This window comes from Anas acuta, chromosome 8 (genome assembly GCF_963932015.1).
Source record: "Anas acuta chromosome 8, bAnaAcu1.1, whole genome shotgun sequence".
In the NCBI taxonomy this organism is placed as follows: Eukaryota; Metazoa; Chordata; class Aves; order Anseriformes; family Anatidae; genus Anas; species Anas acuta.
In genome coordinates, this window is record NC_088986.1 from 27,104,432 (window position 1) to 27,127,679 (window position 23,248).

The 23,248-nt window shown below is 42.4% G+C and overlaps 1 protein-coding gene across 6 annotated transcripts in view; it reads right to left on the bottom strand.

Moving 5' to 3' along the window:
• The window catches only part of NTNG1 (netrin G1), a 160,286-nt gene extending 159,646 nt beyond the window's left edge, over positions 1–640 (bottom strand). For 3 of the 6 annotated variants that reach the window (XM_068690359.1, XM_068690358.1, XM_068690357.1), the window contains exon 1: positions 216–639. The gene's annotated coding sequence lies outside the window, so the exon portion shown is untranslated. Of the gene's footprint in view, positions 1–215 lie in introns of all 6 variants that reach the window. The other 3 variants (XM_068690355.1, XM_068690360.1, XM_068690361.1) reach the window with 3 other exon arrangements.
• Between the last annotated feature and the right edge of the window lie 22,608 nt (positions 641–23,248).

Consider the following 23,248-nt stretch of genomic DNA (forward strand, 5'->3'; position numbering starts at 1 on the left):
GCGGCCGGGCACCCCCCGGCCCCTCCGCGTCCCTCCCCGCTGCCTCGCCCCTCCCGAGCCCGGCGCTCCGCGGCCGGCAGGGGGCGCCGGTCCCGCACCCATCCGCTCCGGGGGGACCCCGGGGGGCTCGGGGGGGACCCCGGCGGATTTAAAGGGGGGACCCCGGCCGCGCACCCCAACCCCGCTGCTCCCCCCCCCCCCGGGGCCGTACTCACCGCGCGGGTCGCCCTCGCCTCACCGCGGGGCGGCGCCGGGACGCGCCGGGGCGGCATCGGGGAGCCGGGGGGCGCCTCCTTCCCTGCCTCCCTCCGCCGAAGTTGGCCCGGGGCGCCGGGCGGCCGCAAAGTTTGGCGCTGGGCGGCGGGCGCTGCCGGGCGCTGCCGGGCGGCCGCTGTCCTCCGGCGGGCAGCTCATCGCCGAGGCGCTCCCCAGCGGGGCTCCCCGCCCGGCCCCGCCGCTCGGGGCGGGGGCGGCCCCCGGCGGGGCGGCCTCGGGGCGAGCCGAGCCGGGAGCGCTGCGGCCGAAGTTGGGGCGGCGGCGGCGGCGGCGGCTCCTCACTTCGGGGCGACCTCCCCGCGACTGGCGGCGAGCGGGGCGGCGGCGCCAGCCTTCCCTCCCCTCCTCCGGGCCCGCCGCCGCGCCGCCCTAGCGCCGCCGCCGCGCCGCCCCCCCGCCCGCCGAGCTCCCCGCCCCCGGGCACGGCGGCCGGGGGGCTCCCGGGCTCGGCGGCGGGGCTGGGGGCGGCCGGGGAGCGCCGCCGCTCCGCCGCGGGGTGCCGCGAGGGGAGGCGATGCTCCGGCCGCCCGCCTCGCACCCGACCCGCCGGGCTCCGGGGGAAACTCTGCCCCGCGGCTCCCCCCGCCCCGGCTCTCGCTCAGGTGAGCGCGGAGCTCCCCGCGGGGCTGCCCCGGGCTGCGCGTCCCGTCCGGGACTCGGGCTCGCTGCCGGCCGCGCCCGGTGCCCAGCCCCTGGGCAGCCGGAGCCGGGCTGCGCGCTGCAGGTGGCTTCGCTGGGTGCTGGGATGTGCACAGCGAGAGCTGCTATGGGCGCAGCGGTACCCTTGCAGTCGCTTGACAAGATTAGGAGTTTTGCGGTTTTTGCCTTGCCGGGATGTAGCCAAATGAAGTGGGGCAGTGGGGCATCTAACTCAGCTTTCGTTTTGGGCTGTGGAATTTGGTAGATGGTGAATAACTGGCAGGAGGGTGTTTTACCTCTTTCCCTATCAGATAGCTAAACCAGCAAAGTCCAAACAGTCCCTTCCAGTTCCTCCCAGCCTCCTTTTCTGTATGCAGGCAGTGGCATTGCTTTGCTCTTCCCATTGCTTTGCTGGCACATCTGTGGCTGTGTTAGGGCAGGAGCCATGCATGGGGGTAAGCAGTTTGTATGGGGGAGCCAGGAATGATCAGAAGGGTGGGACAATCCACCCTCAGTGTTTCTCAGCCCTCAAAACAGTTCTTGCTCTGTGTGCAGCCTTCCAGTGCATGGAAATCATCCCTGAGGGCTGGCATATAAGGAGAGAAGGTGCAAATGAGTTATTTTCTCTTTCCACTTGAAAGGGAAGCGAGTCAGGCACTGGGGCTCCATGGGGGACTCTGTAATGGAGAGGGGCAGCCCGGAGAAATGGGTTGTTCCCTAATTATGGGGCAGATGGATAGCTGTACCATGAAGCACAGGGTGCTGCACAAGCCAGGCTGGGTGCCTGGGGTGATAGGTTGGGGTGGGCCAGCCCTGCCACGGCTCACGGGGGCCTCTGCCTCCCACTTGGGGTGCCTCTGGCTGCTGGCTGGGGCTGCCTGCCCGTGTTTGCGGCAGTGGGAAGGTTTCAGGAGCATGTTAGGAGGGCTTGTGGGTCTTATATGGGAAGTGAGAGAAGAAGCCTCTTTCTCATGCATCTCTTTGCCTTAAAATTAAAGCCAGTAGTAGTCGTGTGCTTGGTGCTGTAGCCTGCTGCCGTTGACCAAAGCTTAGTGTGCTCTGTGCAGCTGCTCTGCGTGTTTTGCTGTCCTAAACCTCACCTACTGGACTAGAAGATTTCCGCCCTGTATACCGGGCCTTTGGCCAGTCTGCAGACACCATTGCTTGGGTGATGGGGCTGGCTGGCCACAAAGAATTAAGGCGGGACCAAGACATTTGATATGTCAAACATTGTTAAGTTCTAATGATATTAGCCTCTTCTATATCAAAGCTGGAGCAGCTGCTTTGAGTGCACTGTCTCCAAGTCTGAGATTAGATGTGCTGTACTGGTAAAAATCATGGCCAAAGATCAAATCCAGTCAGAGAATGTGGCCAGAATTCACAGCCAAATTTGAAACTCATCAGGAAAAATGGGTCTGATTTAATTTCTTTGTCAAATGGTGTTGCAAGGTTGGAAAAGCAGATGAAATTCGGCAGCTAGGAGATTTTCCTGTGTTGTTTTTGTACTTGTTAGTGTCATAAACTGGAGTCAGATGTAGAAAGGATGATGCCTTTATAATCAAACCAAAAATATTTGCATGAATCCTGGCACTGAATTTCTAAGAGCCCCTTTGGCAGTGAGTGACGACTGATCGTATCTAAATGGACCGAGGGACCCACTGCCACAGCAGCTTGGGGCTGGATTTTAGCAGGATTCCAAGAGGAGGTTTGGTGTTTAGACAAAACCAGAAGGTTAACCAAAGTTTGAATATATACCAAAGTATAAACTACTGCAGGCCCACACCAGCTTTACTGGGGTAGAAATTGGCTAAAATTAAGGTTTAGCCAGTCCTTAAACACTATAGGATGGAAAGTTACAGCACTAGGAACACGTTATCTTCAAAGTGCTTCCAGCAATATTTCTTCCATCTTCTCAGTAATAGCTGGTATTGGCCCCTAACGGAATCAGGGAAATGGATTAATTTTTGATTACCCAGCCTGAGCGTGGAAGCTTCTGTGCATGTTAGGGTACTGCTTGCTACAAGGCATAATTTCTACTAGAAGCAGCATAAATTGCTAGTACAGAGGTGTTATCGCTGATTGCAAACTTTTCTGTGAAACAACAGCTGAACGGCGAGTCTGAAACTGAGCCCTGAACCTAATCGAGCTCTGCATGATTTCAAGCTGAGTTTTGGACATTCAGCGCATCCCCTCATGTGCCATTATGAATCTTTTATTACCTGCTATAGGCTGTGTTGACCTCTAATGATACAGCAGAATTATTTTATTAATGCATTTCCCCACACCGCGGGCGTGCAGCACCGGGCAGCAGCAGTCGCTGCCTTTGCCTGCAGTGGTAGGTGTCCCCGTGTGTGCGGACAGAGGCACGGGGAGCTTCGCTGCCTGCAAACAGCCTGTCTGGCAGTATCTGCAGCCTGAAGTGACACCAGCAGATACAGCATGATGTGAGGCCTGGCCCAGAGCTGATGGGGCTGTGCAGGGAGCAGGGCAGTGGGGAGAGGGTGCAGCTGCCCGGGGCTGAGCAGCAGCAGGGAAGGTCCTTGGAGAGCGTCCTGGTACTGCTGTGCCTGCTCCCTGTGCTGGTCTGCTCCTCCAGTGCATTGCATGCACGTTTCTGACCTCTTTTCAGACAGCTGAAGGGGATTTTGCAAAGCAGCAGGCAAAGAGTGCATGAGGCAAGGGAAGGAGGAGTGCTGACTTGGACCTGCCCCTTCCCTGAGCTGAGGCTGAGGTAGAAATAGCAGAGCAACTCTCCCAAAGGCAGAGCTGGTCTGTCCACTTTATTGCTGCTTTGCCCACAGTTGTTTAACCTCCTGTAAAGTCAATTGGTTGGCAAGGATTTGAATGTTGATCTGGGCTTGCACCTTCAGTGCCTCCAGCAGCGTCGCTTCCGGAAGAAAGATTGGGAAACTGTATTGAGATAAATGACAAAATCAGGAGGTTTCTGCATTTGTGCAGGCAGGGAGACAAATCCTGAGTCTGTCTGGGGAAGCAGCAGAAACACAGACATCCCCTAAGCAGAGTTTTGGCACCGTTTGAGCTTCAACACAGCTTGAGGGCAGGGGACAGAGAGGCTACTGAAAACAGTGTCACCCCTTGCTCTGAAACCTCCATCACAGTACAGTCTGCAAAAGGTTTTCTCAGAGCGGGATGGATGGCAGAACAGAAAAATGCTGGCAGCTACAAGTGCTTTGTCTAGACCAGGGCTTCCATCACAGTGCTGTACCCAGAGCTAAACCTGACTAGCAGCACTGCAAAGTTTAATGGAAAAGGCTGGTCGAGGCATGCAGCGCTCTGCAAAGCCCTCCAGCCCACGAGTAAGGCAATCTGCGTGGCCAGCTGGGAGTATGATGTTGCACTGATGCGCACTACATAAAGAGATATGCGAGTCTGACATCCTACTCCTTCCTTTATTTCCATATGCTTTGATAATTACTTTTTCTCCTTAGAGGGAAAGGAGATCTTTCCCAATCATGTTTCAAGACTCAAGAGCTTCTCTGAACAGGACGTCTTGGTCTGAAATCTTGAAATTGGGCATGTATGAAATCTAGGAGAGAGACTATCTAATAAGCACGATTTTTTTCAGTGGAATATCATTGTTTTCCCGCTGGCAGGGTGTGGAGCCCCATTACTCATTCCTTGGGTCTAGGATAGAAAAGGAAGCATTTCAGGTCTTCTGGGAGAAGCATCTTTGTAATTTGCTTGCAGTTCAGTAGGGAACGAGGGCAAAGAAGTTCCACGAGCTATGCTTTCGGTGAGAAAGCAAAGTCAATTATTTGATCTACAAAGGGTTATTCTTAAGTATCAGACCTGTTGATTTAGAGATGCAGGTAAATTACAGCCTGGATTTCCTTTTGCAGGCTGAAAAAGGTTTTTGTTCTAATAATAAATACTGAAACTCTGCTGCTCCCATTTACACAACACACGTGACACAATGTGTAAATCCTTGACAATATTTTCTCAGAATTTAGCAGCTTGTTTTTCTGCAAACATAAACATTTATTTTTGGTGTTAATAATTAATAATATGCCACATGCCCATAATAAATGCAAAATCTAATCTTGTATAGACATAAATGTGTCTGCCAAAGTGGTCTTTCTGTGCTGTAAATGACTTTCAGAAAGTGGTAGTGTACATTCTATTTTCAATCACTGATGATTTGTTTTGTGAACAGATATGCCATTAAAATAAATGCTTTCCTTTGAAAACAACAAATACTTCACACTTTGCTTTTTCAAAACAAGAATAGTTGATAATTATTAAAAAAGGGAAGTGGCTAATACCAAAATCTTTTCAGCTGTATCTAAATCAAAACATAGACAAGAATGTGGAAAATCCCAGCAACAGAAGGAAAGGAAAACGAGATAAAAGAGAAGATATTCTCATCTCCACAGTGGAAAGAAGGAACCAACCTCCTTGGGGCCAAAGTCACTCCTCCTGTACAGTTTGACAGGGAGTGACTCCCCGTGGTGTAGAAAGAGGATATCGTAGTGGTGCAGGGTAGCAGACCTAGATATGCCCTTCCCTCATCGATTAGTCCCTTTAGAGCCCAGTATTTTCAGGTTTCATCTTTTCCTAGGAGCCAGCAGTAGCTGAAAAACCTACTGACAAAGCCTTGGGGTTGTATTGCTCGTGATGGCTGGCCCACCTGGAGGATGGCAGTGTCCCTGCTCTCAGTTATGGTATTACTGCTCTTGGCTACCATGTTAGCACAGCAGGCAACAGCCAGTTGTTCCAAAAGCTGTAGTTGTGCAAACAAACCCACAATAGCATATTGGATCGTATTGTAACATTTCTTTCAGGTGCAAGACACAACGCAGTTTGTATCTTCAGTGAAGCTGTATGTAACAGTGGCTCACAAAAGGTCACTGGAAATAGTCATCTTTTCAGGGTAGGCTGAGCCTATGAGGGAAATGCTAACACCAAAGGAGACACTGAAAAAGAAAGACTTTTATTCTCTGCTTTTTAAGCACCCGATAGTTTTTATATTTCCCTTCATTAACATTAACCAGTTAGGCTGGTGATGAAAAATTTGTATAAATCTCACCTTTGGTGCAGGTCTAACTATTCACTTTGTTGGTTGTGGTTAGCAGTGTGGATGATGTGAGTGTCCTCAGAAATTGTCCAAACCTTCCAGAAAAGGTAAACCTTAATATTCCAGCATAAAATAAGAGGAAGGATGAAGCAGACGTGTCTGAAGCATTTTCTTGCTATTATGCATTCTGTAGAAGAAAAGGATCGTAAAATCTGGTTGCTGTTCAGGGCTCCAAGCCCTGAAAGCGCAGTACCCTGCCAGAGATGGTTTCCGAGTAGCCAGGCTGGACTGACTCAGCCATTTGTGCAGTGGCAAACTCCCTGAACAGTATTGTCCGAAGTGCTTTGGAAGAAAAGCTTCAATTTTTCCAATATTCTGAGTTTCTGCTCAGTTCACCTTCTGCTTAGGCACTCTTTTATTCCTGGAAATCCACAGGGGCACAGAGCTTCACATCGGCTCCCACCACTGCACCTAAGCCCAGTCCTGGGTGAGCCTCCTCATCTATGTGCATGACCATAGGGTACAGGTGTCAATACAATTGATTAGGAATGTGCACAGTAAAGTTGTTTTAGTTTGTTTGTTTGTTTCAGTTATAAACAGGTTTTTAGGAAATGTTCTATAGAAGTGGCCAGCACCAACACAAGCTTCATGCATTTTTCAAACTTAATATTAATCATAATATCTTATAAAAAGGAAGAGATTATTTGTTACAAAATATTGAACCTCTTTTTGAAATAAGAGTTCCATCTTTTAACACTGTACTTTGAAAATATTTCATGTGCTTGTTTTTTTTTTTTTTTTCTTTTTTACCAGATAGACTTGCTAGGTCTTTGAGTCAGGGACTGTTTCTTACACTTGCATACAGAACTGTTATTGTTCTGATTAGACTTACGCGTCCAAGGTTGTGTTTGGTAAATGTAATACATACGGTAATTCACAATAATTCATTGTCTGTTGTCAGATATCCTCTAGTTGCTAATACAAACCTAAACATCTTTCCTTTTCAAAAATAGCTTTTTAAAGATGTGTAGCTTTCATAGTATGTCACAGGCTGTGGCAGTGATAGCTAGCTGAAGCGATCAGCCACTCCTGAATTCAGTTTCCAAATCGGGCTTCATGTTTGGATACAATGACAATTATATTTGCCATTTTAAAGAACCAACTGTATTCTGTTCACTCAGCAGGTCAAAAGTTATGTCTGGCAAACTAGCATTTTATTATTTTATCAAATCACCCATGCGTTCATGCATAAATATGGACATTACTTATTAGTAACAATTTTAATCAGAGCAGTATTTTTATATTGAATATAAACACTCCAGGGATGATTTTCATTGTTCTATTGTTGATGAATTTCTTTCACGGAGGAAGAGCATAATTTAGCATTCAGGAATGAATTACAATCACACTCTGACATGAGATAAAAACTCAAGAGAATTTGGCAGATGATAGTATTTGAAATTATCTTAGCCCTCCGAATGAAAACGAGAAATAAGTATATAAAAGCATTTGTAGCTTGGAAATACTGGATTATGAAGTGGTATTTTTGGGTATTCATTTAATAGGAGTGTGGAACTGCTGCAGAGAGAGGTAAAGGATACTCACTTAGTTTCCTTGTGGCTGAACCACATTTTGTCAGGTAACCATTAGTTTTGATTTGTGGTATACCATTGTGAACCAGTAAAGGGCAGCACTAACCAACTGTTTTAGGTAATGAAAAAGATCACTAATTATATTTTCAAGTTTAAAATGATCTAAACATTAATTGTTTGACTGGATTTGATATTAAATTGGTTGTGTTGCTGTTTTACTGCAAAACAGAAACTAAGAGCAGTCTATAATTGTTAGAGCAGAATTCCACAGCTTCGGATTAACGACTTGTAATGAAGTTTGGTCAAGGGCATTTCACTTATGGAAAAGCTGATTCTCTTACTAAGAGTGTGGTCAGTTCCATTGCTTTAGTAGTTTATAGCATAGGATCTATCCATCAAATGGATTTTTGCAGATTGAATTACGATTCATAGCAGAAATATGTAAACAATATTCACATCTTTGTAGTTTAAAACACGAGGTATGGTTTTCTACACAGATTGGTAGATGAGATAAGCTCGTTTATTTCTGAAGTTTGCATCAGCTTGGTTTTATAGGAAATAATGATTTGGATGTCGATAGACAAATTGATACTGAACACAACAGAATATTGGAAAGAATTTTCATTGGTAATTTTATTTTTTCCTCATGTCTAAAATTTAGCTATACACCCATACACATTTTTTTCAAAATGCATTTATGCTCTTATTTACTATGGTGTTTGGGTGGGAATAAATTAAAAGGTACTGTGCTATTTCATCTCATTATAAATGTTCTTTCATGCTTAACATGTTAAGCATGTGCGTGCTTAATATTTAATCACTTTAACAGCTTTTTTTTTCCCCCTCAAAGATAAGATCTTGACTTTCCATTGGAAGCAATGTTACTCTATAAGTTAATGCAAACAATAGTTCATCTGTTTACTTGAAAAAACAAAGCTACACATCATTCTCAATTTGAAGGATGTGTCACGATTGTGAAAAACAGATGAATCAGTCCTGTTAGATGATTAGCTGCACAGCCCATAAAGATCTTCAGTGTGATGTTATAGTAAAGAACAGTCTCTCAATGTATATTCAAATCACTACCAACAACATTATTTTTCAGATTTGTTCCTTTTACAGAGAAAATCATTATTCTAATACTAGGAATCTTTTAGTGCTAAAGAGAATGTCTTGACTCAGCTCGTAAATAGCGAGTGTGTGCATTCAGCCTTACTTTCTCCTTCATATTCACGCCGTCTGCTGGAGCCGTGGCTGCCCAGTGATTCTGCAGTGGGGTCCTGCAGACCCAGTGCGGGCCCCAAAGCTGAAGAGAGAAGGAAAACAGTCTTGGGCCAGCAGAACCAGGTCTGAGGCAAGAAACTCCCACTGACCCTTTGGGTGGTACACTGCAGATTAGCATTTTAGACACATGATAAAGATTAGAGCAAAGTGCAGCTGTAGGTCAAGCTGTTGCCTATTAATCCAAAAGCATCTACTTTAACCTCAGAAGTTCTGGTGTGAGGTGTATGTATGAATAACTGTTATAAATGCCTCCACTGTAAGCAGAAAACAAGTTTGGGAGAAAAATTTGGATTTAAAACAGTTGTTAGAAAGGACAGAACCTATTGCTTTATGTGACATGGGTTTTTTGTTTGTTTTCAGCTCTGAAGGTTTGAAGCAGTTGGTGTACTAATATGAATTATGATCACGCTGTCTATTGTGAACTTGCGACTTTTTGCACTGTTTTGCATAATGTGAATGGCTTAGGTTTTTTAAAGGTGTCCTTACAGATTTTTTTTCTGTCATACAGCTGGCCTTTCTGCCAAAAAAAAAAAAAAAAAAGAAGACCAAGTTGTGGAGAACAGAATGTACATATTGCATTCACGGCACTTCAGGCACAGAGAAGTAGGCATTTGGTCTAAGCAAATGCTTCCCTAAGTGCAAGGAGATGAGGCAGACAACGAAAGGATTCATTCCACAGGAGAGATCTGAATTAGGGAAAATTCATTAAAAAGAGAAACTAACCAGGAGCCTTTAAGCTTATGGGTAGGCTCCAAGTGAGTGGTCCCCTGGGCACTGTTTCTGTAGCCCAGAGAAAGCTCTTCTCAACTCATTTTGAGAAAGGTGCTGATTTTATTTCCTCCCCCTCTCACTTACACTTACGTGTATCCTTCAGCCTTCTGCTAGAAGAGAGAGGTTGTCAGGGCCAAGATGACCCTAACTGTTTTCTTTTTGTAGCAGACTTGCCTACTAACTAAACATAAATATCAGTATTTTCACAATCCTATAGTCAACATTTGTTTATATTTTACATTTCACCTGCATTGCAAGACATTTATCACTATATTTAATGTGCAAGACTGTCCAATTTATTCATGACAAAATCCTCTTTTCCTTTTAAGGGATTAAAATAATATTTTATGGGATGTGTCTAGGATACTGGCTACAAATTAAAATGGTGACGTTTGCTGCAATAATAGTTTTTATGTTAGAGAACCAGACTGATAGATCAGATTAGAGAAAAGTTGAGTGGATGAACAAATGAATTAAATGATTAAAGACTTTAAGCTGATGTTAAAGTTTGTGTGTTTACTCTGATAAGTAAAATATCTATTGCATTGGAGTTTGATCAGCAATATTTGTAACGTATTCTCATATACACCATTATTGTGGTATTCTCTTGGCTGAAAAGTGTGCTAGGTTATCTGTGTAGATCACTGGCATTTCAGCCTGAACTCTGGTTACCTGAAATGCTGTAGCTGCCTTGAGGAGCTCTGCTTTTTTGCACTTGTTATGGTTTCTGTTTTTTTTTTTTTTAAAAAAAAAAAAGGGCAAAGGGAAAAAAAATCCCTAAGTGAAATCATGCTATACAGATGCATCCGTTCATTAGGGCCAGTGCACATTTTGTATGAAAGCCCAAGGAGAGTAAGAAAAAACCTTAAGAGTAAGGTTTCTGTGGCTAAGTGGAGAGGTGCATGTAAGCCCTCCCATCCTCTGAGTTCGGACATTGTGAGTGGTTCAAGAACTGATCTGAGATGATGGGTACTCACTACACCATGCTCCAAAAAAGCATTTATTGAGGACAAAAGGCGTGAACCTGGAGGTTTCACTTGTAATTCCATAAAAGCAAAACTGGATTGTGCTGAAATGGGTTTGTTAATAGCGAAATGCTGGGTAATGGACACAGTCTGCTGGTAAAAGAGAAAGGTCAAAGGATCTGCAAAAGGCAAATAGTTTAACAGAATTAAAATATTATTAATATTTAGACTAATGCGCAAACACAGAGGAAAGTTTAGAAAGAAAAGCTTCTGAAAGCAGAAGTTAAATGCCAAGGGGATGCATCCATTTGTAGCTGTTGCTAAGCCTATAACTATTTTAAACCTCTGCACAGCCCAGATTTGGATCTTCTGAAGACTGACTCTAATGTGATGGCCACTTGGGCCATCTACCCTATTTCACTCTCTGATTTCCACAGCCTTTTTTGCTGACAAACTGGGGCTAGGTTTACAGTGACTGAAACCTTGGAGATCCTGTTTTGACGTTTAGGATCTGTCATGCCAGGTAGTCTGGCCACTGCTTTCCAGTCCTGGCCAGCATCTAACTCAGACCAGAACTGACATCAGCTATAACTGTAATAAATATTGACCATATGTATCCTCCTGACTGTCCGGTTTGCCATGCCTCTCTAAGTAAATATAAAAATGGCAATTAAAAGGGTGTGAGGAACAGACAGTTGGTTGTTGAAACAGTAGAGCACAAACAGCTTGGTCAACATATGTAAGAACATAAACTAAAATATTTGTTCTCATTTTTCATAGTATTCACCTGATAGCTGTAACCACAGATAATATCCAGAATGAGAAACATTCTGGGCTTAACTAATATATATTACAACTATTTTATATATATTATTTATAGCATCATAAATATATTTAGATTTGTCGGTATTTAGTGGCATGGATCTAAATGAAATTTTTACAAGAAATAAAACCACATTGCTCTGATTGGAAGCTAAAGTGACCCTGTTGGAACAACAAACAGTGGGCACCAGCACCAGGCAAAATGGTTCAGGGGAGACCAGGAGCCAGAAGGGAGAATGCAGTAAATACTTTATGAGAGTTGAGGCAGTACAGCTTATAACTTCAGCTGCTGAAGCTTGTAGGTAACTCTACTTAGGGGAATAATTTTATATTAGTTCTTAAGGATTCTTTTGTCTTTGTAATTACATTCTCTTGTAAATAAATAAGCAAGATATCTTACCAAACAGAAAATACAAAGTCCTTTTCAATAGGGAATTGAAGTATTTAGAGTCCTGCCATGTCACAAGTCATTGCCTGAACACCCGTTTACTTCTGAGAAACTTGGTCCAGCTGCCCTGAAATAACTGCTTACTCCATTCAGATTCTTACATACACACATATATTTATATATATATATGTATGCAAAGTTCTATTAAAATGGGGATTTGAAATATTTTTTTTTTTAAGGCCCTGTTTTGCTCAGCCCAGCAATCTGGAAGTTCAAAAGATAAGCATTTCTCAACATGAATGACCTGAAATGTATTTTAAAGTAAAGCCATTAAAAACATTGTTTTCTAATACATTTCACAGTTTATTGATGCTGAGCTGTGCAAAAATTGTGAAGAAATCTAAAGTCATTTTTTCAGTGGACTGTCATAGAAAGTGTGGTTAGTCTTGTAATGAATAATAAGCAATGTTTAGATGGAACTGCAGGGAAGGAGCATATGCATGACTGAAATAATAGTCTTGTGGGATAATTGTTGGTGTTAAGGTTCTTTCCCCCTTCCCCAAATACAGGAATTAGCATCTAGCAGCATGAACAATTGCTGCTCCATCACCTTGCATACTCAGGTTGCTAAAAGAGTATGGGAAGGGAATCGAGATGTGTGTCAAAAGTGACATTAACGTGGGAGGTCTGTTCTCTTGCTATGGTGCTCTGCAGGATAACTTCTGCATGGTTGTCTCACTGCAGCTGTGGTCTTATCATCATCAGGTGCATCCACTTGCTTATTTCTGCATCCTTTTTTTTCACAGTGAATGAAAACCAGAAGGTCCATTTCAGTTGTGTTAATGCTCTTAAGTCAATCTGATAACTTCACCTGGTTTCTCCTGCACATAGATTTCTTCTCTTCCAGCTGTAATGCAGATCTCTAAAATGTTATGGGAATCACTTAAGCAACATCGGTATATCAGGTAAGAGAGAGAGAGAGGCATTTACTGTGGAGCAGATAAAGATCTTTTCTTCCCTTTTAACAATTTTGAATCAATTAGTTAATAGATGGCTAATGGTTTATGTAGCTTGATGGCCCCTGGGCAGCTTCTGGAGAAGGTGAGAATCCTTGGTTGGTGTTACTGCACCACGGTGATGTAATGCATGTGACATCATCCACAACCACAGTGGCTGTCAGCAGGAGGAGGGAATGCATCCAGCTGCCTAAGAGTTTCTGGGGAAGCTGTTCTAGTTTTATCCTGGCAGATACTGAAAAGAATAAGAGAAGAGAGAGGATGAAGTTCTTGTTAATGCCATCTTTGCTCTACTGTATATGGTATATTAACCATACTTCAGTCATCCATCTATATCTGCACCTCTCAATCCTATTACCGATTACTGGAACCAACCACTCTCCGTATGTATTTTAGAAATTAGTTTCTGATTATTAAATCATGACTGCATGTTAACACCCATTATTTTTATAAACCCACTGCAGACTCCCATGCATTATAAATAAATTGTATTAACTCCAGTTCATATGAAATATTTATAAATATTATGGAAAAGGCTCACTTTCTTGCATAGTTATTAGACATTTTAGATTATAGAAGATTGCAAATGGTCAATTATGTAAAATTATGAGAATACAGACTTAAAACTAGGCTCATAATCCTACAAGAGAGAGACACAAAACCAAGATTCCAACTGGGTTCAAGAAGAGTGACATGCTTTATGTTTCTTAATTATCTTTATTTCCCTATAGTATTGCTATTGCCAAGGCTCAATTTACTATGTGCCAATGAAAGAATAATAAGATGCAGAGACACTCCTATATCAGATGAGAGACCTCTGCTCAGAACATAAACCCATAGAGGACAGATGACTGTAGCTATACTGTGTTTGACTCAGAGCAGTTCTGAAATTTGGGCAAAATTCAGTTGTAAAGGAAACAGCTTGTACCAAGAACCCTGCCGGAGATGGGCAGTGAGGTTCTTGATGTCGCTGAACATTCAGCAGCTAATAGGAATTACAAATCTAAATATCTCTGCAAATCTAGGTCATAACTCCTAACTGAGTCTTTGAAAATATCCCCTAGTGCAGTAATAAAAACCAGAAGCCAGACATGTAATACTGAGGCTACTGGTTCACAGTGTTCTAGTCTGTAGAGCAGGGAAGGACATGACTGACAGGTAGAAATTTTCTAAAATTCATCTGGGTTCTACTGAATTCAGTGGTAAGCTCCTCTGCTGCTTTGGGAGAAACTGGTGAGACCAGTGCCAAGTACCTCTGGAAACCCCAACCTGGTGGCCTAAGCTGACCTTTCAGTACAGCTGCCCATTAGGTTGCCCAGCGGGGATTAGAAGCTTCTCAGGGCATCAGAGATTATGGGAATCATTTTGGTCACTGAGGAGGAGAACTCAGGTGGACATCTGAACTTTTGATTAGCACTTTGAAGAGGACAGATGCTGTGTATGTATGTGCACAACAACTGCAGTTTTCCCATGTTAATGGTGCAGTCCAGTACACTTAAGTCAATGGTTTGTCCTCTGAACTTGAATTTTGGATTTAAAGTATTTTATATTAGAAATGGCTGTGGCTCGAGTCAGCTCACATCTGCGCTAGAGAAGCAGAGAGCTGATTCCAGGAAGAAAATGCAGTAAAGCTCAGGTAATATTCGTGCAATGATTTTAATATTGAAATATCTTTTGAGAAGTTTTACCTATTTGTTTTTGTAGGAAAGCTCTTCTATGAAAACTTGGTATGTTTTTTTTTTTTTTTATGTAAACGTGATAAACCTGTTTACCCAACTTACATCCCCAGCTTTCTTCCAACTAAATCTAGGTTATGTCCCTAGTTAGAAAATTTAATTAATAAATCAGCTAAATGTTTGTACAGCACCTTGAAGCTGTAAAGTGCTGTCTAAATTCTGAGTACTAGCAAGTCTCTCAATTATGATCCAGCATGTTTATACAAACATGTTTGATGTCCTCAGAACATTTGGAATAAGTGGAGCATATTTCCTGTAGAGAATAGATTTTGCTGGTTGGAAACCATGCCTTATGAAAGGCAGACTGCTGTCACAGCATCCAATTCAGGCAAATAACAACATAAAGAAACATAATTTGCAGCATTAAAACTGCATTTGCTAAATATTTGGAAACAGGAGCAAAAGATTTCAAAGAATCTCTTCTTCCTTGTTTAATCTGAATCATGTTACTTTGCTGATTATAGGAGCATCTGCAAGTCTTGATATAATGGTACTGCATTTGAGTGTAGTTAATGGTCTGACAATTTTCATTGTGTATTTTATACGTTTCTCATTTGGGAGTTTTAAAATAGAAACATGCTGAAAATAATAATAAAATCAGGAAACTTTTCTCTAGAAGAATGATTTTCTCTGTAGTCTGCTCCCACCAGTACCATTTTTCTCATCGTAGTTAAGCAGAGAAGAGTGCTGGCTTTGGAAACACCAGGGCTTGCTGTGAACTTCAGGACTGCAGTCAGGGAAAAGGCTTACTCTAAACCAGTCTTGCTGTCACTGTGTTTGCAGGGAAGATGTAATAAGATACCTGATAAGACTAAGAGAAAATTATAGTCCTTTTTCTACTTCTATTTTCATGCTTAAGACAATGACTCCTCTCTGTATATACCAGACTGTACTTTATTACCATAAGCTTTATTTGCCTTAAAATATCTTTAGCATTCTGATTCTTGAGTGTTGAACTGTCAGACAATGCCTCAGCAAGCAGAATCTATTTTTCCGGGGAAATATATCACATGATTACATGATAGTTTAGGAACTACAATGTCACTGTTAATGCCAGTAAAGCGGTCAGATTTTCTTGTGATGAAGGAAAAAATTGTGCCTAAGGACACCAGAGAATGCTCATACATTTTCGGTGAAGAGTTGTTAGACTTCTAACAACCCTGTCAGAATTCATATACTTGTAATTGAAAACTGATACTGGATAATTAAGCCATGCCAACAGATAGCCTCAAAGATATGCTACCAAGGATACAGCATGCTATTCATGGCATTAAAAAGGCTTTAAGGTAAAAAATGGAATTGCTCGCTGTTAGGCTGGCTCTGCTGCCACTGAAGTCAAAAGTAGAACTCCTGTCAGCTTCCATAGGAACAAAACTGCACTACTAACACATGCTTCAGATAATTTCATCATTAATTGCATGACCAAATATCTTAATTGTAAATCTGACTCAGCCTTACTCATCAGTAACACATTAAAAGTATAGATGGGCAAAGAGCAACTGTTCTTGAAATGAATATTGCTGCTTCAAATTATGATTATTTTTATTATTTTTTTTTTTAGCCAAATGAAATTAAAGTTGAGAGAAGATGGAGAAAACTGTTCAGAATAGGGGTCTGATAAGAAATAGCTGCATAGACAGTGATAAGGAAAGTCACCTTAGTGATAGTTAAGAGAATAACTCCATGACAACTTGAGCAATAGCCTGCTTATGTCCTGTGTTCCCTCCCCTCCCTGGGAGCCTCGGTGCTCCAGCAGACGGTGCATCAGAGCAGGTACAGCTGCAGAGGGCTGCCCAGGGCCTCCAGCCTGCGTCCTCCCTGCGGGCTGCCTCAGTGCCAGTTCCCGTAACGCCGACCCTGCCTCTGGGCTGCAACAGCACTGGTTGTGCTCAGCTGGGAGCCCAGCTCACCACACAACTGCTTTTGCTGGTAAAAATCAGCCAGCTGAAATTTCTCCCCTTGCAGGTTCACGATCTTTTGTCATGCTACTTTCTGCGACTGTGATTAATCCCCATCTTTTATGTCAGCTGTTACCCTGAAAAGCATTTCTGAACCGTGCTCAAGTCCCTGGAAGCTTCTTCCCGCTGGACAATGGCTGTCTGCTTCCTGCAGTTCCTCTTCATATCTAGTAAGCTGAAGGCAGGTTTTCTGCAGTTCTAGCTTTTAGCTCAATTTTCTCTGATATTTTCTAACCTATGGAAATCAGATGACAGGCAGAGCTACAGATGGAATTAAACTGAGTAATCCTCAAAATCATTTATTCCAGACTTTTACCTATGTTTTACATATCTGAAAGCTGGTAATGATTTTCCTGTGGTTGATTTCTCATTGGTGCGACCTGTTCCCCCATCTTGTCATCTGGGTCCAAGCCAGCCTAACAGAAGCATCGTCCAGTTCTCTGCCTAACGCTGTGTTAGGGTCTGAGAGTTTCACTGCCTTGAGCCCACATCTGCAGCAGCGCTCTGCGTTGTTGTGCTTTCCTTAAATATCTCATGGTTTATGTGTCAAAGATGTGAGATGATGATATTGCAGACAATTTGAGTTGTCTCTGGTACACACCTTAGTAAAGCTCTTCATGTCTGTAACAGTGGCCATGAAAATGAGCTGCTCTGCTTCAGCCTCCTCCTGCTGTTCTGAACGATCTGAATGCCCAGTGCTCTGCCTCAGCCTCAGGACCTCTGTTTAGTCAAACCCGTGCTCATCCCATAGCTGCTTACTTGCCTACATTTCCGACTTCCTGTTTTCTTTAAATCTTGTTTTGCAGATGAACTTTTTGATGTGCCATCAGGGTATAGAAGCTTCCCTTCCTGTCGCTGTCTGTCAGTTGATGTAGTCTATCAGTGTAAGCCCCTGGTCCTGCCTGACCTCAAAGGACTTCTTATTCCACAGGACGTTCAAATCACTAATTAAGCTGATTAGTAAAGGGCATTTACTATAGATATTAAAAACCAGAACACTTAAGACTTGTTCACACTGCACACACTATTATACAGCATCTAAAATGTTTTTCTTCTCTGAAATATTAAATCTCACAGTAAGTCTTACAATTTCACTTCTCACCATGAACAATTTCCAGTGTTGTTCAAATGTCTTCTGGTGATTCCTGGCTGTCACCTAGGGTATTTACCCAAACCGTTTTGTTGGTGTATGCAATTTCCTTCTTGAGAAGTATCAGAAATCTTAATGGGGAGTTGAGAGATTGCTGTGTTTTGTTCTGAAGCACTGAGCTCCTTCACCCTTCAGGTTAACCAGGCAAAACTGCAGATAGTATCCTAAGTATCTGTTTTGTTTGATGGGGTAGTGATGGACGATCACACTGCGGATCCTTTTCTTGTTTCCTCAGTAAATATTAAGCCTTTTTATGCTGTACTTGGTAAAATCCTACTCTCATTTACAGGAATGTAACAGTACCATTGTCTTTCAGTTTATTTTGTAAAACCTGAATATAATTGAGTTTATTACATTTTATTTAGTTAAATGAAATTTCTAATTAAAAAGTTCCCTACGATGTTTTTTTGAATTCTTTGTAGCACATGTGCATTTTAAAGAAATGTACAGTATATTGAGAACATGCTAATTGGCATGTGGGTTTTCAGAGCTTTAAGTGAAATCTACAGTAAATAGTAGAATAAAACCCAAGGTAAATACTCGTAGCTTCATAGCTTTTTACCTGTGCAACAGTCAGTTTCTATACAGGCTTTATTTTTCAGTGCTGGTTTTCCAGTACATATACAGATCTGGAACTGAAAATGCACACAGATAGTTGCTTTCACATCAGAAAAATCCTTTCTCCATCAGTCTTGCTGAAGTGCAAGATGACTGGTGAGATACCAGTGGAGTATATATAAGTGGAGATGACTGGTGAGATACATAGGAGATCCCCAAGCCATCACTCTGTTAGCCCAGCGGAGATGAGGACCTGGATGAGGTGTTTGTGAGGCTTTGTGGTGTGGTGTGAGACACCCTGCCTGTCCTGGGCATGGTGGTATGTTGGCAGGGTGAGGTGGCTGGATCCCTACAGGATATGGTGGGGGCCAAGTGGAAGTGGCCCTCACAGGATGTAACATGCTTCTCCAAAACATGCCACCAACCTCATAAAGTTTCCACTCTCTTCTTGCTCCTTTGAGTTGTCCCATTGAATGGATCCTTAAAGCCATCCATTGTCTAGTTCCAGCTGTAGTTCTCCACCTTCCTTCTGCTGTTACTATGAAACATGTGTAGATACAGAATAGTCCCCAATAAAGTATGTGAAGAAAATTGTACTTCCCAATACTTACTAAAATATTATCTAAATGCTACTTCATTAGGAGTCATAATACAAATGTGCATGAAAATACTTGAATGATTTAGCTATTGAAACATTCTTAATTAGTAAACTTAACGATATCTTTTTTTTTTTTCTTTTTTTTTTTCCTCAGACCAGTGGAAGAAAGGAGTCAAGCATAGGAAAGTGAAGTTGGTTTATTTTGATGGGAAGTATGAACTGCACTTTCTAAAACCAGAATGCTTCCCAGTCTCCCACCCTACTCCAAAATTCATAGTGTAGGGCCAGAAAGTATTGGCCTGGCAAATCTACTGTTTCTCTCAGACCATTCAGTATCTCCCAGTTCAATATATTTGGTACAATAACTCACCAAAATTGTACTTAAAAATATGTTCTTAATTTTCAGATTGAATTAATCTGCCTTCAGCTTTCAGCCTTTGCTTCTTGTTATATTTTTTTCCTGCTAGATTAAAGATCCCTTTAGTGCCTGGTATTTTCTCCCCATGAGGTGCTTATCTGTTGTAATCTACTCACCACTCAATCTTCTTCTTGATAAGATAAACAGATTGAGCTGTTTAGTTCTCTCACTGTAAAGTATTTCCTCCAGCCTAAAAAAATGTATGCGAGTCTTTTCTGCACATTTTATTTATTTTTATTATTATTTTTTTTAACATACTTTGCCTTACACAGCTTCTCAAATCTAAAAGGAGCAATCTACCACAAAAATTGCTTCCCCCACCCCAAGGAACAATCATCATACAATGACCCTATGCAAGCCTCAAAATGACAAGAACTGGATTCCTTTTGACAGCATTCATTTATTAGGTAGTGAGGCCAGTTGAAAGCATCTGAATCTTACTGCTGTGCTTTCAGTTGAACCAGACTGCACTAAAATCCTCTGATTCAGCTGAGGGGAAGGTGAACAGTGATGTATGTCTCCAGTAATGGCCACGCTGCCACGTCACAGCTGCTGAAGTGCTGGACTTAAATCTGGAAACCTGGAAACTTTCTGGATGGGGCAGGAGTTGTGTGCAGCACCGGCACAAAGCCAGTGACCGTGACCAGCCCTGCTCTGCTAAACCTGTGAGTGTGCTAATCCCATAGTGATATGGTGATTTTAAGCATATCCAATACCATGCAATAACAAAAGTGAGTGCTGATGTTAGGGTATGTATGGCACAGTCCTGTTTCACTATGGCTCTTTCTTGGGTCATTCTCTGGTTGTTCTGCTTGACACTGGCACAGACACTGCCCCTTCTCCTTTCAACCCTCTCTTCCATGGCCTGTGCTTCTCACCTCAGGGAAATGGCAGAGAAGAGCAAGGGTGCTGCATGTCAGAGTCAGTCTGTTCTCGTGGCAGCTTGTAACCACAGGGGTTATAGTGGAGCACTGCAGGCAGGAGGGCAAGGCAGCTGAGTTCATTTGGTACTGCAGCCTTTATGGGCAGGGGAAAGTTCATCCTGACTATGCAGGGGAAGGCTAAGAAGCAGAACAAACTGCTTCCAAAATGCTTCCCTACTTGCAAAAGGCCACAGACCCCTTGTTTAATGCTAGCACGGTACTCAGTGGTATTGTTGGTAGCGATGTCCAGAAGCCAAATGGTATCAGCCACCTGAAGTTAAAAAAACAATTGCAATTTGCCCAACTCTGGTAACCACCTCACTTTAAAAAAACAGAGTTTTTTTTTAATTATGTACAAACAAAACAAACAGCTATAAGGTGAGTAGATATATGTATAATAATATATATACTAATTAAGTTTATCTTTAATCTGTATGGAATCAAACGGCCTTTTAGAAGTGAATTAAAAGCAAATTATTCTTGATTACAAGAAAGAACCTGGCTTTTCTGCTGTCTGTACCCACAAATCTCCATGTGGGTGCAGGGAAGGTGCCCACAAAGAGTTCACTGCATGGCCAGGACCTAAATAACCAACTATTATTTGTGCACTTTTCTAAAGGAATGCCGTATATGGTTAAACACATGGCATTCATGTGTTCAGCCACTGAAGGACCAAAGAAGTGACGTGCTGGAATTTCAATATTTGTCTCTGACCGAACAGTCATGGTTCAATAGTTTTTCCATGCTGTTTAAAAAAAGCTATAGAAGAAATTGCTAATACCTCATTTAAAGCTTTGATCCTTCTGATATGATGACAGGGGTCAAGCTTGGAGGCGGTATCATAAACAAAAAGATATTAATATTCAGCATATAGAAGTATTCATTAATGACTCATAAGCAAGTAGGTCTTGCTACTAATTGGACATTTTTGTGCAGAAGGATTGTATTTATGGGCTCCACACAATCTAACTTATTTTCATTCTGCTGCTTGCAAGGCTATCTTTTTGGCAGGAAGAACTCATTAATCAAAATCCTTCCTTTTGTAAATGACAGTGTATTTGGAGGGTGGGGAGAGAGGAGGGCAGGTAGAACATGCATCTGAAATGCCAGAGAGATGCTGCGCTGATACAGCTCATACCGCAGAATAGTAAAAAGGAATATAAGAAAATAGGGAATTTTCTATTTGGATGCAATGATGTGCTGATTTCAGTGCACGTGTATGGGAAATTTGAATTTAGAATTCTGTCATCCTTTAAATATTGTCTGATTTTTTAAAAAAGACTATGCATCTAAGTTCAGTCTGTTTATCATCAAAGTGTTCTACATTTTGCTTTCTTGGCTGATGCAAAGTTTCTGATTGTCTCAGAGATTTTACTGGAGCCAGAATGTGTTGGGAACCTGTGGGGCTTGGCAGGCAGCCGGGAGCCTGCTCCCGTTGGGCAGAGCAGCTCCTTTCTGCATGGGTACACTGATCCTCCCCAGCTACCAGAGGCAGAGCAATCTAGAGAGCAGACTGCAGAACAGCGGTAGAGTGCATGAAGTACCTAGAAATAGATGTCCACTACGTATGTGCTTAATAATATATTAGGGAAGACTGCAAACATTTCCTTGTTTTGCTTCCCCTCAGGCCAAGGACTTAGTGTTTTATTGCTCTTGAGTACGAAATAGATATAATTTAAATAGATAGGAAAGGTATCTCCACCCTTTTAAGGGACTAAATTATACCTTCTGTGAAACAGTTTCCTTGGCACAGAAAACTTGGTATTTAAACTCTTTTTGTACTCTGTATCATAGGCTAACAGGTTTCCCGTGTTACTACTGGAAGAACCACTTTTTATTCTGCTCTAGCAAGGCCAGATTGATCTGTTTTTTAAGATAATAAATACATCATTGACCCTGTCTGCTAGCATACTTTACGAATTCATTAACACTTTCCTATATTGTAATATTTACTATCCTGTATAGCTATGCAGGAGAGAACTCCAGCCGCTGTACTGTAAATCACTTTAATACACAAACTGAAAGCAGTTGCTGTTTATGAGACAGCTCACCTACCACTCAAACTTCAGAGACATTATTAACAGCAGTGTGATGTGCAAAGCTTTGGTGGAGGGTGAATTTGTATCTGTAATAAATAGAGGAATAATGGACAGGATGGTTGTCTGTACACCTGCACAGACTGTCTGTGATGCCAGCACTTTGCAAAGAACATTAGAGAAATTAATTCAGATGTCCTTTTGATTAACCAGCTTCTCAAAGTCTAGCATAAGCTCTTTTCTCTTTGGAAGGAAATGCTTCCAAGGAGGATGGAGAATTGTTTTTAATGGAGGTAATCTTCTAATAAATTACTTCCGACCAAGGGGAGACTTGGACGGGCAAGGTAATCCCAGAGTAAAGTTGATTTAACTTCTCCTCCATTATCCTTAGGAAGGCTCTGGGATTGGAGCTTTGAAGAGCCGTATGTGACGTTTTTAAAAGGTTTCAGCAAAGGTTTAAACTCCTATATTGTTAAATATGCTTTCTGAGAGATTCCCATAACAGGGACAAGACAAAACCAACATCATTTTGTGTGTGGGGAAAAACAGATGACATTTGCTTTTTGACAAGGTTACAAGAAGCAAAAATATACTTTTTTTTTTTTTTTTTCTTCCTGAGTAGATTTTTATTGCATTCCCAATTAGCAAGAAGCAGGTGGTTTTCATTTTTCTCCGGCAGGCTGTTCAGCAACATATGTGTAAGGGGTTTGTGCTTTCAGCTGCTGCCCAGTGGACATGACTGTACATCAGACCTGCGGTGGGCACCCTGGCTGACAGGCTCAGCACAACACAACCTCTCCCCACATGCTCTAGGTCTGGCGTGAAGCGTGTTGGCAAGGTAAATTAGCAAGGCTCATAGTGTAGCTATCTGCCCTTGCTGGCCTGTGCATAGAGTATGACTCTGCAAGTCTTGAGAACCAGCACCTTTTTCATTCGAGTACAAGAAGGAAACCTGAAATTGTCATTTTTCAACAGGACATACTGATTTGCATTACAAGGCTTGGAAGAAAACATGCATTTCATCTGCTGTGACAGTTGGCCTTCTGAATTACACTTATCAGCCATATTAGCCCAGTGACATTT